Source organism: Triplophysa rosa, linkage group LG9, assembly GCF_024868665.1.
Source record: "Triplophysa rosa linkage group LG9, Trosa_1v2, whole genome shotgun sequence".
Taxonomy (NCBI): domain Eukaryota; kingdom Metazoa; phylum Chordata; class Actinopteri; order Cypriniformes; family Nemacheilidae; genus Triplophysa; species Triplophysa rosa.
In genome coordinates this window covers 16,303,775-16,321,063 of record NC_079898.1, presented here as the reverse complement: position 1 = coordinate 16,321,063, position 17,289 = coordinate 16,303,775, and the positions used below count along the sequence as shown (strand labels likewise).

The 17,289-nt window shown below is 38.5% G+C and overlaps 1 long non-coding RNA gene across 2 annotated transcripts in view; it reads left to right on the top strand.

The window, feature by feature from the left end:
• The window catches only part of LOC130559497 (uncharacterized), a 108,607-nt gene that overhangs the window by 70,358 nt on the left and 20,960 nt on the right, over positions 1-17,289 (top strand). For both annotated transcript variants that reach the window (XR_008963585.1, XR_008963584.1), the window contains exon 4: positions 11,329-11,489. This is a non-coding gene — a long non-coding RNA (uncharacterized LOC130559497). The remainder of the gene's footprint in view (positions 1-11,328; positions 11,490-17,289) is intronic.

Here is a 17,289-nt window from a genome sequence, read left to right as displayed (position 1 = left end):
AATCTACAGTTAGTTAATGGCAAACCTACTGCAAAATTACAGCAACGTTTTACTGTATAGATTGATGCTCACTTAAGTAACAGATGCTTTTATCTCTTTCTGAATTGTTACTAATGTTCGTAAAATTTTAAAGGAGGATCTCAAAAGAAGTTTTTTTACATGGCGGATAATTCATATGAATTCATACAATGTGAATTGTACAAAAACATTAATAAAAAGGCAATACTAAGGCCCTACCGCTAAACGTAATATAAGCCTAAATAAGATTATACTAAAACGTATGGGTGAAAATTATACTTGGCACCTGGTAAAATACTTACAAACTGCCATGAGATTGTGTTAGAAAAACACGGTAATTCAAACTAGGGCTTTGAAAATGTAATTCTACCAAACAAATTATTTTCTTTAACACCTCATCTGGATTTGATTTAAAGATAAAATATAGAGCAAAATGATATAATATACTGTACTTGTAAAATCAAACTTGGTAAATGGTTGAAAACATCTTTAATGAATGTCACGCATCAGCGTGTTAACTTTTACGCTTCACATCACACTGCTTCAACTGCAGAACGAGATATGCAAATTTGTATAGCAAAACAATAATGGGTCGGGTACCAAAATCAAAAAATGCCATCATTTACTACCGCAGTACTTTTTACAGTGGTACCATGGTATATCATGTAACCCTGTTGCACACGTGTTTCAAAGGACACTATGAAGCCATCCCTGAACATTTTAGCGGTTATTCTTTTCTGAAGAGACCATACTCCTGCTGTTCTTTATCAGTGCAGACGCAGCCACCAAGGTAGCTTCTCTGCTCATCGGGGACCGCGGGCCCGTCTGGTTTCCAAACTGAATTTTTATTCAAATAAAAAGTGGTATGTTAGTATTTGAACTGACGGCTGAAGCTGATAATTAGCCTGCATGGAGTCAGCTTTGATTGGCGTTGTAATTGGATTGTCATTGGGCTGAAAACCTATTATCTTTGGCTCATGCCCCATGAAATTTGTTGGAAAAACTTTGCTGCCAGTCATTCGAGCAAGCATCTTGGGCTTGCAAATGAGGTTTAAAGGGAGGGAGATCGGTACTGCTGGGAGGCTCACAGGACTGCGTCCCTCTGCACAATTCCATTGTTATTGATTAATGATATTAACTTTGCAGGTATCTGTTCCAGCATGCTGTGTTATTGGCCATTGCTTTGGACTGCTGCTGGTAGAAGGGGGAGAGATGAGAACAGAGAGAACGAGGTAGAGGAATAATGAGAAAGCCGAGGAAAAAAGGAGGGAGAACTTCAAACTGCAGGCATCTTTTTAATTAATGTATATGGAGAATACTATGTCTCGTAGCGGTGGGTGTTCTTGACTTAAACGTTATTGTTAAAGTGGGAATAGGGTTTTGTCTCCATACACAGCATTGTCGAACGCCGGCGCGCAAACAGAGGTGAACAGTGTGGCATAGCGGCTTTTTTAACACAACACAAAGCTCGAAAATGCATCAAACAAAACAGATTTGCATTTGTGGGGTTTGTCGGTGGCTGCGAGTTTAAAAGGTGTGACAACAATCCCACGTGCCTCACATCCGAGGCCTAAAACAATAGGCTCCTTCCTCAGGTGTGCGTGGGTGTGTGATTGGCTCTCTGCCCTCTGTTTTCTCACTTCACATGCAGATGGCACTGATACATATATTCACACCCATAAGCCCTTGCGCTCAGCCGTCCCGGCCCCCGGGACCACCGCCGCATTCATGCAAAAACAGAATCGGCATCACGCGAGAGACGTGCGTGGAGAACGACGCCCCGTGGTGAAAATGATTATTTTGTGTAAAGTTGAGAGGGAGCTCAGCGTGCTGGAATGTGTTGGAAAGAAGACGGGAAAGCAGATCCCCCAAGTCGATCCCACACAACCATGCAGCACTTAATGACTGCCGTGAAACATACATACAGTACATATAAATATGGACCTTATAAACGCTTTTGAGTCAATGTTTTGGATAGAAGAGGTTTTGCATGGACTGTTGAATTCAACAGTTAAAGGCATAGTTCACCCAAAAATGACAATTCTGTCATCATTTATTCAAGCTTATTTTGTCCAACAACAGAATATTCAGAATAGTTTTGTGTTCAGTGATTTTTTTTTTTTTAGCTTAAAACCACCCGGTCACTGTACACTTTCATTGTATGGATTAGGCGCAAATGCAACCTCCTGCTAAACTCTTTATGTTCCACTGAAGTAACAAAATTGCAATGACACAAGGCTGAATAACAAAATACCTTTTTCTGAGTGAATTATGTCTTTGATGTAGTGTAAATCCATGAATAGCTTTATATGAAATTTTTAATTGGTTGTATTGGTCAAGGACATGCAGTGATACGGTAGATGCCATTTTTGAAAACCCGAGCACAATACGTGTCAGTCTGTAACCTCTTATGCGAGCACTGTTGATCAGCCCGTTCCAACTGTCATCTTATTTGCATGCGATGGACGCATCATTATTCACTACATTTGATGTCCGCAAAACACATTAGAACTGTTTCCTTGAGCAAAATATTAAGGGCCCGCCATAGCAGACATCATTTGTGTACCCAAATTGTAAAATGTAAATTGATATGTAAGAAAATGGCCCATTAACTTTTTCATTAATGGTTATAATGCATTTTGAGTGTCGTCTGTGCGGAGAGAGCACATGTTCATTTGAAATGAGAAGTCGGTGGCTCCACAAACACACTTTCGCTCACATATTTATTTATTAATTTTTCTGCCCGCTGTGAAATCATGTGTCTGTCATTATGGTGTTACTATTAATCAAATCAAGTCACCAATATGTTCGGTGATACTTTCTAGAATGAAGCCTGTATAATGAATCATAAGGGAATTCCTAATGCTTCATGAAGACGTTCATAATGCATTATAGTAGTCATTGTATTCTCATACAGTATATCTGGGAAATCAAGGTTCCACATGAAATGGTTTTAGTCCCGTGTGACTGACTTGTTTTACATGTAGTCGGTCAGTCTTGCATTGAAAATCTAATAATCAAAGTTTGATTTCAAACATTACATTTCAGTATGATTTTAATCTTTGACATGGCCTTAAAGGGATAGTTCACCAAAAACGTAAAAATCTGTCATGAATTACTCAACCTCAAGTTGTTCCAAATCTGTATACATTTCTTTTATACAGGAACACAAAGAAAGATATTTGGAAGAATATTAGCAACTGAGATTTCTGGGTCACCATTGACTTCCATAGTAGAAAGTAACATTGTATATTTTTATTGTTCTGTTTGAACAAAAAATAAAATGTTTTGAAGAATTTAGGAAAGCAAACAGTTCTGGGCACCTCTAACAACCATTTTAATGGTAGTCAGTGGTGCCCCAGAAACCTCAGTTGCAGACATTCTTCCAAATATCTTTCTTTGTGTTCAACAGAACAAAGACATTTATACAGATTTGGAACAACTTGAGGTTGAGTACACGATTTTAATTTTTGTGTGAACTATCCCTTTAATCATTCGATATTAAAGATATCAAGGTTATTTTTCACAGAATGTTCTTTACATTATGTAGGATGATTTTATGTAGAAAACCGTAAATTAGAAAAAAATGGCAAGGTCACGAATACTCCTTTTGGGATGTCTACATTTGTAATAATTGTAATAATGATATTTATCTATTCATTATAAAAACAAAGTGTTTGTTTGTTTGTTTGTGTGTGTGTGTGTTTCATGTGTTAGATTATAATATTTGTAACTACTGTACTTTTCCTTATAAATAATACTCCGTCTATGTGTTGTCTATGGAACATCCCCATTCAGATAGCCAAGTCAGACTTAGTTCTCTTCAGAGAGCCGTTCCTGAAGCAGTGAATAAGACTTCATAACAGTGACACTGTCTGTGTTGAGTTCACTCTTGGACACACACTGGCCTTCGCTGCCACTTGACCCGCCATCATAGTGCCAGCACATCTCTGTATAGCATCGGTCCTCCCAACCCTCATCCAACCTTGCAACTCTTTCATCACAAGTGATTAACACTGTGATCTTTGAAGGAGACCTCAAACTGTGGCCAGCCCTGTTGCGAGCCCACCTCTGTCCTTGCTAGAAGAGGGACTATTCTTAGTACAAAGCGCAACACAGCTCACTGAAGTATGATGACGGCGTAATGGTCGTTCTTGTTCGGAGGCGTTTTGGTTGGCTGCCTACAAAGGATTTAATGATCTGTTTTCATGCTAATACGTGCATATGTGGCGTTTATTGATGTGCGTTTTGTTTGTGCGTGCGTGTGTGTGTCTTTGATTGTTTTTAGTGCACAGACGTGAGACACTACAATGCTCGTGACTGATTTCAGAGGTAGCGCGTGCTGACGTAAACCTCATGTGTTGTCTGTAGCGTGGTTTATCTCCGCATGAGTAAACTCGCCAGCGGCTTGCTCTTTACTGGGCGTGAGCACTAGTAAAATTGTGTTGTGCTTTAGTAATATTTTACTGATGAGAGATTTACAGACCTGAATCATTCAAATAAAAAATGTGTTGGGTTGTTTTTCTTAAAGACGTATTGATGAAAAGTTGGAGCTGAATGTTTTCAGCTTCATTAAAGGTTCACTCAAAAATTAAAATGCAATTTCTGTCATCGTTTACTCACCCTCTTGTCATTTCAAACATGTATGACTTTCTTTCTTCTGCAGAACACAAAAGAGGATATTTAGAAAAATTTTGGTAACGGGTACAAATTGACTTCTATTGCATGGACACAAAAGTCAATGGGTACCACCGTTGTTCTTCAAAATATCTTCATTTGTATTCTGCAGATGAAAGAAAGTCATACAGGTTTGACATGACAAGAGGGTGAGTAAATAATGTCAGAATTTTCATTTTTAAATTTTTAATCAGAATTGTCTTAAAAAGTCATTTCAACTTACTATTTTAAACGTTTTAATGTTTTTACATCAACTCATCTCAATTTTAACTTATTTTATAAGTTACAGCAACTCACCACAAAAATATAAATAGTGAGTTGTAATGACCAAAAATATAGAAATATGATGAGAAGCCAGAGTACTGACCCTATTGAGTGATAAAAATCGGCGAACATTGGATTTCAGATCTGTGTAATTATTAAATCTTAACAAATGACCAGATTAAAAATAAATAAATACAAGGCTTATCTGTGAAAATGATCAAACTTCTCTTAGACAGCTGTGAAAGGCTGAGTTACTGTTGGCTTAGCAACCGTCACAGCCCATCCCCGCCGCCCTGCTCCAAAATGATCGATTTTCTTTAATTTTCTCCTGCATCTTCCACCAGAGAAGGAGTGGGAAAAAATGAATAAATAAAAAAGGAGGCTATCTGTAAGCTATCCCTTCATCGTGGCGTGAGCTATTCAATCCTGTCTATTAGATTTGCTAGAGAGGAGCAAGGCATTAACGCAGAGAGGGAAAAAAAGGAGAAGGAAAACACTGCCACAGATAATGTGCATGTTTCGTGCATAATCTCTAATATGAGAAATGTATTAATAGGGAAATTATTGTGCATTCAATTATTTTGAAATGGCTGGCAGAGATGTTTTGATTCGCCGGTGTCCTGATAGCAGGGGCGCAGCGGGGAGCTCGGTGAGTGATGAATAACTTAATCTCCTAATCCGAAAATGGGCAGCGATCAACAGTACCGCTGCGGAGCGGCCAATAAAATGAAAGCACCGGAGAATGAAGGATGAGAGCGGGGAAAAGACGGGAAAATAAGAAATAGATAAACAAATGGAACAATAAAGCAGACGGTTTTAAAGCGGCGTAATTCTGCCACGTTCATTAAAGGCGGAGCGCGAAATAAAACAATGCGAGATGGTGTTGCTGTTGCAGTAACATTACCTTTAATGTGGGTGTCGTGTGGCGCGTTTGATGAGCTTCTGGCTCGGCTTTTTATATCGGCTCTTCGGCGTGACTCTGAAGGAAACCAACAGAGGATTTTTAATCAACCTGGGAAAAAAGAAGACGTCGAGCTTTACGGAACAGAATTAGATACCTGTCAGTGTTCGCCTCACATATAAGAAAATAAACTGTACACTAATAAAACAAAAGAATAATTATAGTTTATGAGATTAAACAGTAAGTCATTGTTTTTTCTACGGTAGCTCTGTCTAACAGTGACATGATCAGAAAAAAGGCACAGAGGGAGGCAGAGTCTCTTGTTTTCTTTCAGGTCGTTGTGCTCTCATTGTGCTCCTAAAGTGTGAATGTAATAATACAGATGAAAAGTCACATGAGAAGATGCACACACTGTGATTGGCTTGTTCTTTCCCTCTCAATTTAGTTTAAATTTTAGTGTGCTTACTAACATGACTACCCTCATGAAAAATAAATATAGCCTACTAAAATGTATTCAGTTTTCAAAGACAAAGTCTGCTTTATTGTCAATTCTGCCACATATAGATGTACATATAGAGGATTGAAATTGTGTTACTCTCAGACCCATGGTGCATATAAATAACACTACACAGAATAAAAAAAAAAAAAATATATATATATATATACACTCACCTAAAGGATTATTAGGAACACCATACTAATACGGTGTTTGACCCCCTTTCGCCTTCAGAACTGCCTTAATTCTACGTGGCATTGATTCAACAAGGTGCTGAAAGCATTCTTTAGAAATGTTGGCCCATATTGATAGGATAGCATCTTGCAGTTGATGGAGATTTGTGGGATGCACATCCAGGGCACGAAGCTCCCGTTCCACCACATCCCAAAGATGTTCTATCGGGTTGAGATCTGGTGACTGTGGGGGCCATTCTAGTACAGTGAACTCATTGTCATGTTCAAGAAACCAATTTGAAATGATTCGAGCTTTGTGACATGGTGCATTATCCTGCTGGAAGTAGCCATTAGAGGATGGGTACATGGTGGTCATAAAGGGATGGACATGGTCAGAAACAATGCTCAGGTAGGCCGTGGCATTTAAACGATGCCCAATTGGCACTAAGGGGCCTAAAGTGTGCCAAGAAAACATCCCCCACACCATTACACCACCACCACCAGCCTGCACAGTGGTAACAAGGCATGATGGATCCATGTTCTCATTCTGTTTACGCCAAATTCTGACTCTACCATTTGAATGTCTCAACAGAAATCGAGACTCATCAGACCAGGCAACATTTTTCCAGTCTTCAACTGTCCAATTTTGGTGAGCTCGTGCAAATTGTAGCCTCTTTTTCCTATTTGTAGTGGAGATGAGTGGTACCCGGTGGGGTCTTCTGCTGTTGTAGCCCATCTGCCTCAAGGTTGTGCGTGTTGTGGCTTCACAAATGCTTTGCTGCATACCTCGGTTGTAACGAGTGGTTATTTCAGTCAAAGTTGCTCTTCTATCAGCTTGAATCAGTCGGCCCATTCTCCTCTGACCTCTAGCATCAACAAGGCATTTTCGCCCACAGGACTGCCGCATACTGGATGTTTTTCCCTTTTCACACCATTCTTTGTAAACCCTAGAAATGGTTGTGCGTGTAAATCCCAGTAACTGAGCAGATTGTGAAATACTCAGACCGGCCCGTCTGGCACCAACAACCATGCCACACTCAAAATTGCTTAAATCACCTTTCTTTCCCATTCTGACATTCAGTTTGGAGTTCAGGAGATTGTCTTGACCAGGACCACACCCCTAAATGCATTGAAGCAACTGCCATGTGATTGGTTGATTAGATAATTGCATTAATGAGAAATTGAACAGGTGTTCCTAATAATCCTTTAGGTGAGTGTATATATAAATGCAGATAAATACAGATTATTATATATATGTAAAATACAACTATAACAAGCAAGGATATTAAAAAAAAGAAAAACAAGATAGGTAATGGCAGATAGAGTGCAAACCAGTGAATTATACAACAGTGCAGATGTGAGGTAGTGCAAAGAGTTCCAAAGATGGTTCCAAACCTGTATACATTTCTTTGTTCTGCTAAACACAAAGGAAGATATTTGGAAGAATGTCTGTAACCAAACAGATCTCATCCCCCACTGACTGCCATAGTATGGTTACTGACATTCTTAAAATGATGACAGAATTTTCACTTTTGGGTGAACTATCCCTGAGTAGTACTCCAAATAAAGTTTAATTAAAATTTTATATCAGTGAGTCTTAAGCGATGTGTTAATACATTTAAATTACACTTAATATGAAAGAAATACATTTCTTACACTTACGTTTGTAAAACATTTTACATGCAATGTGAAATTGTGGACAAAAAAAAACAAAAGTGCCAGGGGTAAACAGGTGATACCAAACTAAACAAAAGTATTAGTTATGCCAAATAAAAGTCAATTAAATAGGTGCCAATCACAGAATTTAGAGCTTAAACCAGTCACAGTCAGTGAAGGTTCTGAAGTTCTTTAGTTTTATCTGAAAGATCTTTTCATTTTTGGTACATTATTCAATTCATGGTGTTAAGTATAAAATTATAGTAACAATTTCCAGACTTTTTGCATACTGTCAGAAAGTGCAGCTCTGGCCTGATTTCTCACAAACTTTCTTTTTGCATTTCTGTCCAATCCTGTCCTTATCTGCTATTCACAAAAAAAAAGAAATATGAAGAGACAGATACTGCAGATCCACTGGAAGCAGAAGGGAATATCTGTATATTTTACAGTTTTGTCACCAAGATTTATTCTTAAATAAGCCCACCTGTTATGTATCTCATAATAAGCACATAGGATAACAGAATCTGCAGTGTGTCACAACAAGCCATTATTTCATCTCTGATGGTGCGTGTATTTAATTGATAGCATAGAAAAGGCATTTGCCTCTGGCTTTTTTCCTCCAAACAGTTGAAGTGTTGGAAGAAGAGCTTGCATGTGTGCACTAGTGTGTAATTATGTTTGTATGTGCGTGTATGTTCATAAGATTGTGGTAGCGTGTTGAGGGTTCACGTGAGGGCTGAGTGACAGGCAGCAGACGGGCGGGTCAGGTAGCATGTGGTGGATGGCAGGTACGTTTTCTGTGTCTAAACAGAAGTGTGTGTAAGTGCAGCACTGGCCCTTTCCGACAGTACAGACACCACGCAGCTGCTGGCTTGATTGAGACATCTGTATGAAGCAGATGGAGTTTGGGAAAGAACAGGGTTTGATGTCTATCACTGACATTAAAACGGCACGGCGACGCGCTCAGTCGGCTAGGGTGGACAGGAGACCACTCGTAAGATTGACTGCTGGACCTGGACCGCGTCTTCAAGATGTGAAGCCTGACTGGGGCTGCTGACTGCCTCAAAACTTCCATTCGTTTCATCTTCAAGTTTGTTTAACTCCGAGTAATCATAGGAAGAGCAGGCATTTGAAAGGGTTTTTGCAGATGAGTTATTAAAACTTGAAATTGATCAGTTCGATATAAAAACGGAACGTTATATTTTTGAATGATAAAGGGAGTCATCTATTTGACATTATTTCGCTCACGTGACAACAATATAGTTTCATGCATGTTGGATATCTCACTAACTTAAACTGGCAGACAAAATCTTTATTTCTGGATTAAAGTCTTATTAAGACTTCAGAATAAAAGAGGTGTAAGGTAATTGAATACATCTGGATCAAAAATGATTGGTGGCAGGTCATTACCTTTTACTTAATGTGTTGTTTTTTACGTGTACAGGCCTATTTAGAAAAGGAGTGATTTACTTTTTTTCAAGAGAATCTTCCTCTCTCTTAATGCTGCAAATAAATAAAAGATAGCGTCTGGTGATACAGCAGGTTTCAGATGTGTAAAAGCTGTAAGTCTCATATCAGATCTGGATTTGTGTCTTCCGCCTGGGATCCCAAACACACACAGTTCAGCTCTCCAAAACATGAACACTCTTCAGCTCTCCAAAACATGAACACTCTTCTTCCACTTTCCTTCTTTACCACTTTCTCTTTCCTTAATGTAAAATCTATTCCTCACTGCATTGACCAAGCAGGCCGTGATTCCAAATGAACGTGCCGGAGACTTGGGCAGCATGTGTCTATTATGAGGGGCACCAAAACAAGCCATTGGTGACCTTGCAGAAATTTTGAAAGGTTCCTCACTCTTATTTTCAACCAGCCCCTTTCTCCACATCTTTGTTTTTCACTAGGTTTTTGGTGGATTGGTGAGCCACCTAAAGTCCGAGGGCTGAACATGCTTTTGGTTGCCATAGCATTGGGATTATTAAGAGATCCAGTGGCTGCCTGGCTCCTCTTTTATGATTCTCAGACTGAATAAAAATTTAAAAGGCCATTAAACACCATTACCCCCTCCATCGCAGGTGTCACTGCCAGCAACGCAGAATGAAGTAGCTTATTTTTCTATTAGGCGAAGAGAGAAAGAGAGAGAGAGGCGGTTTGTAAGGCCAGTGCAAATGAATCTTTGCTCTAGAATGGCCAGACGGTCAGACTCTAATTAGCCTGCACTGCTCTTCTTTATCTAATGGAGCTCTGAGCGCTGAAAAGGGTAAGCCTTTACAAACACCCAAATGGCTTATAGTAGACTGGCTTGCCTCAGTGAGTGTTTGACCATTCTCGAGTATTTTAAGAGCAAGAAGACTTTAAGTGATTTGAAACTTTAGCAACAGTAACCACCATGAATCCACATTTTATGAATTTTATAAATTCTTTGTTCATATTGCGATCACATGTTATTTGTTGTTCATTTAATATTGACTGTTGACTGATTTAACATTTGATCACATAATCTACTGTAAAACATACCCGTAAAAAGGGTAAGATTCTGGCAGCTGGGGCATAAAAAAGATAAGATAAATTTAGTATATATAAGTCAATCACATATGTAAGTAAATTATACTGTATGTTTTTGTACATTACATGTACATGTTTACACCTAACTTGTAAATCTGTTAAAGGACTTAATAATAATACATAAATTAAAATATAAATATTATTCAATTAATTTTTTTTAAAATAGGGCACAATGTACTATATTAATATAAAGGGATTTTCTGTTTGTTTTTACATTAATGGATAGTGTCCTGGCTGAAATTGTGTATGTAATCTTTGTGTGTAATATATACAGTATATGAAATATAAAGTTTTTATCTTTGTACTAGCTGTAAAAGCTGTGATTGCTGTGTAAATTTCATGCATTAATTTACATTAATAGATTTTCTATTTCTGTTGTTTTAACATATAAACTTGTCAATGACTAGGGTGCCCCAATGAAGCTCAGTCATTGGTTTTACCACATAAAACCTTCATCAAAGTGTCAAGAACAATATTTCTGTTTACTTTGGTTTTCATTGCTTTACTTTTCTTTCACTCCATTAAAAAGTTTTAGATGCGTTGGATTGTTTTAGAACTTGATCTCTTTTGTTTAACAGCTTCTCTGTGAATCCTGGGCTCACATCGAGGCAGGTGAGGAATGGCTTGGACCTGCAGAGTTAGCTGGATGTCGTCTTCTCTTGGCTTCAGCCTGGAAAAGTGCTGATCGTGGCAGGGGTGCAGCAGGGCTGTGCTGGAGGAGCTCTCTCTTGGGCAGATGGTAGGAAGACGGGGAATAGTCACCCTGCTGCTTAGCCAACAGGGACACACACACAGACACATTCACACACGGCACACCCACACAGGAAACATTAGAACAACGATTTGTCATAGTCTTTCATTTCGGCAGAGGAGTTTTTTTGGAAATAAGACGTGTGAGTTTATTATTATCTTCCTCTGAGTCAGTACGTTCGGCGGAGATCTCTGGTAGCCCTCTCTTGCTCTCGAACTGTCCACAAGCTATTTATAACTTACTTCAGAACTCGCAATCATAAAGTTTTCTTGTTGATCTCGGCAGCTGTTACAATGTCAGAGCAAAAGAAGCAAACAAGATATATAATTAGCATGTTTTTGGCCCATTTGGGCCTGTCAGACTTGCCCTGCCCAAAACATAAACCAAAACCACTGTGCGATGTTTTAAATGAAAAATAATGGCACACTATGCAAAAATAATTGTTCATACATTTCAGGTCATATTAATGTTTCCAAGACACTTTAGAATTATGTACAAGTTATGAAAACACATGTAAATGATCCACACATTTGTAGTAAAGTTAGTTGGAATGTAAGATCTGGTGGTTCCTTCAGCTCACCTTAAACTATCTCAAACTGGCCTTGTCCCATCTTTATTGTTTTAACTCTGCATAGAGATGTCCTTGATAACAAACAATGAGTGATGCAGAATGGCTGTCTTTTCTGTTTAACTGTCGGTATCAGAAGGCACGTCTCCGTTTTTGGGATCCCCGTGGCTAATCTCACACATTTGACTCAGTTCCACGTAACCCAACATGCTGTTCGACACTAACCATCCGCTCCCATATGGCAAACCTGGGCTGAGGCTTTGTCAGCTTCCAGATTTTTTGTATGTTTTTTTTCTTCTTTTTGTCAGCTTTAAAAACAGACAAACACAGTGAGTGGTGGGCTAATTACCACAGGCCTTCCTGTAATTACTCTTCTGAAGCAGCAGACAGGTTGGGTACAGACAGATATGCCACTGTCTCTCTTTCATGCTCATCTTCTGCTCACCCGACAGCTCTCAAGTTCTGCCTGCATTTGAGGTTCAGCTCGTCCAATGAATTGAGAGTCAGTAGTTGTCAAACACGGTTATGGTGACTGGTGATGGAGAGTAATTGGCCGTGGGTTTCATAGAAGTAATTCAGTGAAGTATTGCACTTTATTTTAGGTATATGTGTCTGTCTCTTAAAAATCTGGTTAGCAAGGCTACAAACTTTTTCACTGAGAAAAATAGCATATCTAATCCACCCTTTAGAAACAATAGCTAGTTACGCTAAGTTTGTTTAAAAACACATAACTCTGTATTGTTTTTATGTTTCAATGTATTTATTTATGAGTTATTATTACTTAATCAAAACAACTCAACTGCAGTTTAATTTGTATTAATTGGAATGCATAATAAAAAAAATGATTTTTGAAAAATTTTCAAATGCGGAGTTTTAAAAATCTGTTTTTGCAAATTAACTCTTTATTGATATCTTTATATATAAAAACTAGGGCTGTCAAACGATTAATCACGAATATATGTATGTGTACTTTGCATATTAATTTTGTATTTATAAACACATGAACATACATTACAAGGAAATGTTTAGAAGGATATTATATTTAGCAATCATTTTAGCAAACATATTTATGATATATAAATGTTTATTAATTTTGATATATTTTGTGTATGTGTATGTTTTTTTAAAACACAAAAATTTACACAGTACACAGACATGAAAACACAACCTTTTATTCTGGATGCGATTAATTGTGATTAATTGTTTGACAGTCCTATATATGCTCAAACATACATGTGTATATTATGTGTAATATATATTTATACATAATAGAAATTCTGTTTAAATATTTACCTTAAATATTCAATTTAAAGATTTGACAGCACTAATACTTCTAATTGACTATTAATACTATACTTATTCATTTACACAACAACAAAAATCACAAAAAAGGTTCAGTGCATAAGTGTGAATGATTTAGTCTGAATTGTTAAAGATTTGGGCCATTTTACTCCAAAGAGCTTTCCTGTGGCTCATTGGTTAAAGCCTGGCGCTAGAAACGCCAAGATCATGGGTTCGATCCCAGGGATTGCACATAGTCAGAAACGTATGTACTGTATAGTATAATGCAATGTAAGTCGCTTTGGATAAAAGCGTCTGCCAAATACATAAATGTAATGTAAATGTAAGAATGATTCATTCATGAGTCGACTATAGTTCTGGTTCTAAACAGCTAACAGACAATAGAGGATGCCGAATTTGATTGCTACATAGTTAAACTAATAGCTCTGCTATTTGTAAAGACTCTACTGTAAGTAAATACTTCAGAAAAACCTTTAGAGTTTTGCATTTTCTTGGAACTGTGTCCTTTGTAAAGGTTACGGACAGCGTTTTAAACAATAACCGTCAGCACTGCATTAAAAAGTTATTTCAGTCATTAAGCTACAAATGGCATAGCCATTAATCGGCTTATCGTAATGAAGGATGCTTGGAGTTATTTGCATCTGCATGTAAACTGTTTTGTTAAAAGTAGGTGAGTTTTGCTAGCATGATATGTTTATGTATCCCACAGGGAACATTGTCCCACTAAGATGCCACGGTTGCTCTACATAATTATAATGCGAAGGTCCTTGTTAACTCATTAATATTTGCGAGTCTAACATGTTTTATGCATTAGAACTCCTATACAGTAAGAAGAATCCAGTTTCTTTTAAATTAGTTAAACTGACGATAGTCTCAGGCTGTCCACTGATTTTTAGTAGAGAAAAATTATGGTTTGATGTTCTGGTTACCCATTAAGAACAGGAGAAATGTGGAAAGTTTGCTAGGAACATAGCGTACTGTTGGATTAAACCATCACGTTGTTCAAATCCCATATGACAACTTTTCTGTGCAACCACATTTTTTTATATCTTCACGCCGACAAAAACTGCATGTTGTGGCTATGACTGTGAGGCACCAAAAAGAACAAAAAAGAACAAAAAACAGTTTCAGTGACTTTCATTTGCATTTGCATTTTTGTGTACTGTATGTGTGTTTTTAATGAAACAGACGTCACAATTAACTATTTTTGTTTAAAAAAAAAGCTATTGGCCATGGATTTTCATAGAGGTAATTTAAGGACGTATTTCACTTTATTGTAGGTTTATGTGTCTGTCTCTGTAAGTGGTGTTGGAAAGGCTAAAAATCTTTTTTACCACCATGACTATTTTTTTCTGTGCTACAAAAACAATATGTAGTGGCTATGTTTGTGATGCACCAAAAAGAACAAAAAACCGTTTCAGTGGCTCAGTTATTTGGTTTCAGTTGTGTTTTTGGTGTGTTTTTTCTTAACCAAACAGATGTCACATTGAACTATTTTTGTTTTATAAAGGTCTGTTTCTTTCATGCGTTCAAGTTTAGAATGATACGAGGGAAAAAATGAACAATTTGGGGGTGTTTAATGTGACTGCGTGTTTTTGCACACCAAAAAAACTGTTTGTTTTGTCGGACAGCCTTTGCTCTCTGACTCTGAGAGTCACTTCTACTGTACTTGTGTCAAGCACAGGTTGCATTCATCCGATTGCAATAACACAACATTTCTGTCTGTCCACAGCGATCTCTTTTACTCTCTCGTCTTTTTTCCCCAAACATCCCTGCTCCATGCCCATGCTACTACAGGCCAGTGTACAATCTGATCTTTTAAGCACATGTGATAGGATGCATCACTTTGTGATTCTCAGAGAGGTTTTCCAGGGATTATCGTATAAAGTAAGTTGCTGCCTTTCATTAACCTTGGCTGCAGAAATCTAGGTTTAATACGATACAAATGCGTAATCTGGCCCACACAAACGCATCTGAGCCACTGTATTACTGTCCGATATTGCTTTGGGTTCCCTCTCGCCATTTCACCAATTAAGCTCGGAGCTCAACCTCGGGTCCTGCTGTTCTCCATCGTCATTTTACATTTATTTTGATTGATTTGTGTCAGCCTTAACTATGCTCTCTGCTAGATCAATAAATAAAGATCAATACTGTAATGTTTTCATCAGAAGCGTTATTAAAAAATAGATTGGCTATAAAGAGAGCTGAATCACTGATAGAAGCGATGCTTGCAATGCATGCCAACTTTGAATTTAATTGAACTAGTGCTCGAGATTAGTCGGAGGAATGGTTACGGGGAGCGCTGAGAGAAAATGGAGGTGGCCGGGAGGTATTTACTCGGGACAGAGCACCTCTCAGGGTCCAAATAATGACTGTGGCCAATAAGAATGGCGTCGTGTCCGCTAACAAGTGCAGTAGCGATGACTGTGTTTATGGAACTCACGTTATAATTACTGGCTAGCCGATAGCATTCATGTGGTCGTATGTAATACGATGACATACAGTAAATTACAGTTCAAGACGAATGGAGTTGACCGACTGTAAAATGTTAAAACAGTAAAACAGCATGAAAGCTGGACTTCGCCAAGAAGATGATGGCTTGCGGTCTGGAGTCGTGCGTATGTGTGTGCGTAATACGCGTCCGTCAGCTGGTGTGTGAAACGAAAAAATATTCCACAATGACAAAGAGATCCAAGCTTGGCCTTTTAATAAGAGCAGTTGAAGTACGTCATGAGTCACAGACCGTCAATGTTATTGTGCTCAGTTTTAGCTATGGGATGTTTGTTCACTGGAGAGCTCCTGTTCTCCAATCCACAGGCCCTTTTTTTCTACCCATGAGCAGAGGTTGGGCGGCAGCTTGGACTCTGCCCGATCCTCCCTCTAGCCAGCTGGGTGTCAGGCAGAGGAGGACAGCTGGGGTTCCGGCCCAGCCAGGGCCCGCAGGGATCTCAGGTTTAGCACAACAGAGGCCCCAGTCCTGTGCCTTCCTTTAATAGCCCCAGTTTGACCCCACCTCGCCACACACGCCGCTTCCAACGCCGGCGTATGATTAATGACCTAGTTTTGCCGTGGCTGGCTTACCGTATGACAACCGTACACGCACACAGACGCACTTACGCACACCCAACCACTGCCCAGCATTCCTGCTTATTTTGTGTATGTCTATGGAATAATGGAATTAAGTTTTTTGTTTTGGATGGCACTGGTGGTATACTTGTTTTAAATAGAAAGACGGCGATCTGTGTGATTTCAGCTGAGAATTTGTATTTCAGCAGTATGGAAAGTGAGTGCTTTTGGGTCGGCCATGTGGTTTTGGATGGTGGGAGAGAAAAGGTTTGATCCAATTCAAAGAGACTTGATTTCCCTAAAGAGCTCCCATGCACGTCCACCGGTCGATAAGCAAATAACATCTGCGTGTCCACTGACCACAATGAACTTGGTTAAACCCAACAACCTCATCAAACCTGGACAGCCCCGAGCCTGGCACGATGCAGGATTAACATGCTATTAAAGTTATTTGGTGCATCAGATGGGAACACGCAGTGCTTACGTGTAAACGGTCATCTGCGTGATCTATTGAGAAGTACAAAAACCCCTTTAAAATATACACTAAAGCTACATGTGATGCCAGTATTTACAAGAATTAAGACAAAATGCTGGTTTGTGAAATTCAGGTTTACCATTTTTTTTAAATAGCCTCCTGAATGTAAACCATGTCGAAACAAGGTTAATCACTAAATCTGTTTTTATCACATAAGATACCACTTAAGGCTGCAGTGGTGTTTTTTTTTCCACAAAGATGAACATCTTTATGACTCCTCGCATGGCTAACATAGAAGTGGAAGTAACGATTTTTTATGTGAATTATAAATTCAAGTGTGTTTGAGTGTGCATGTTTTATATATTATTTTATTTGAT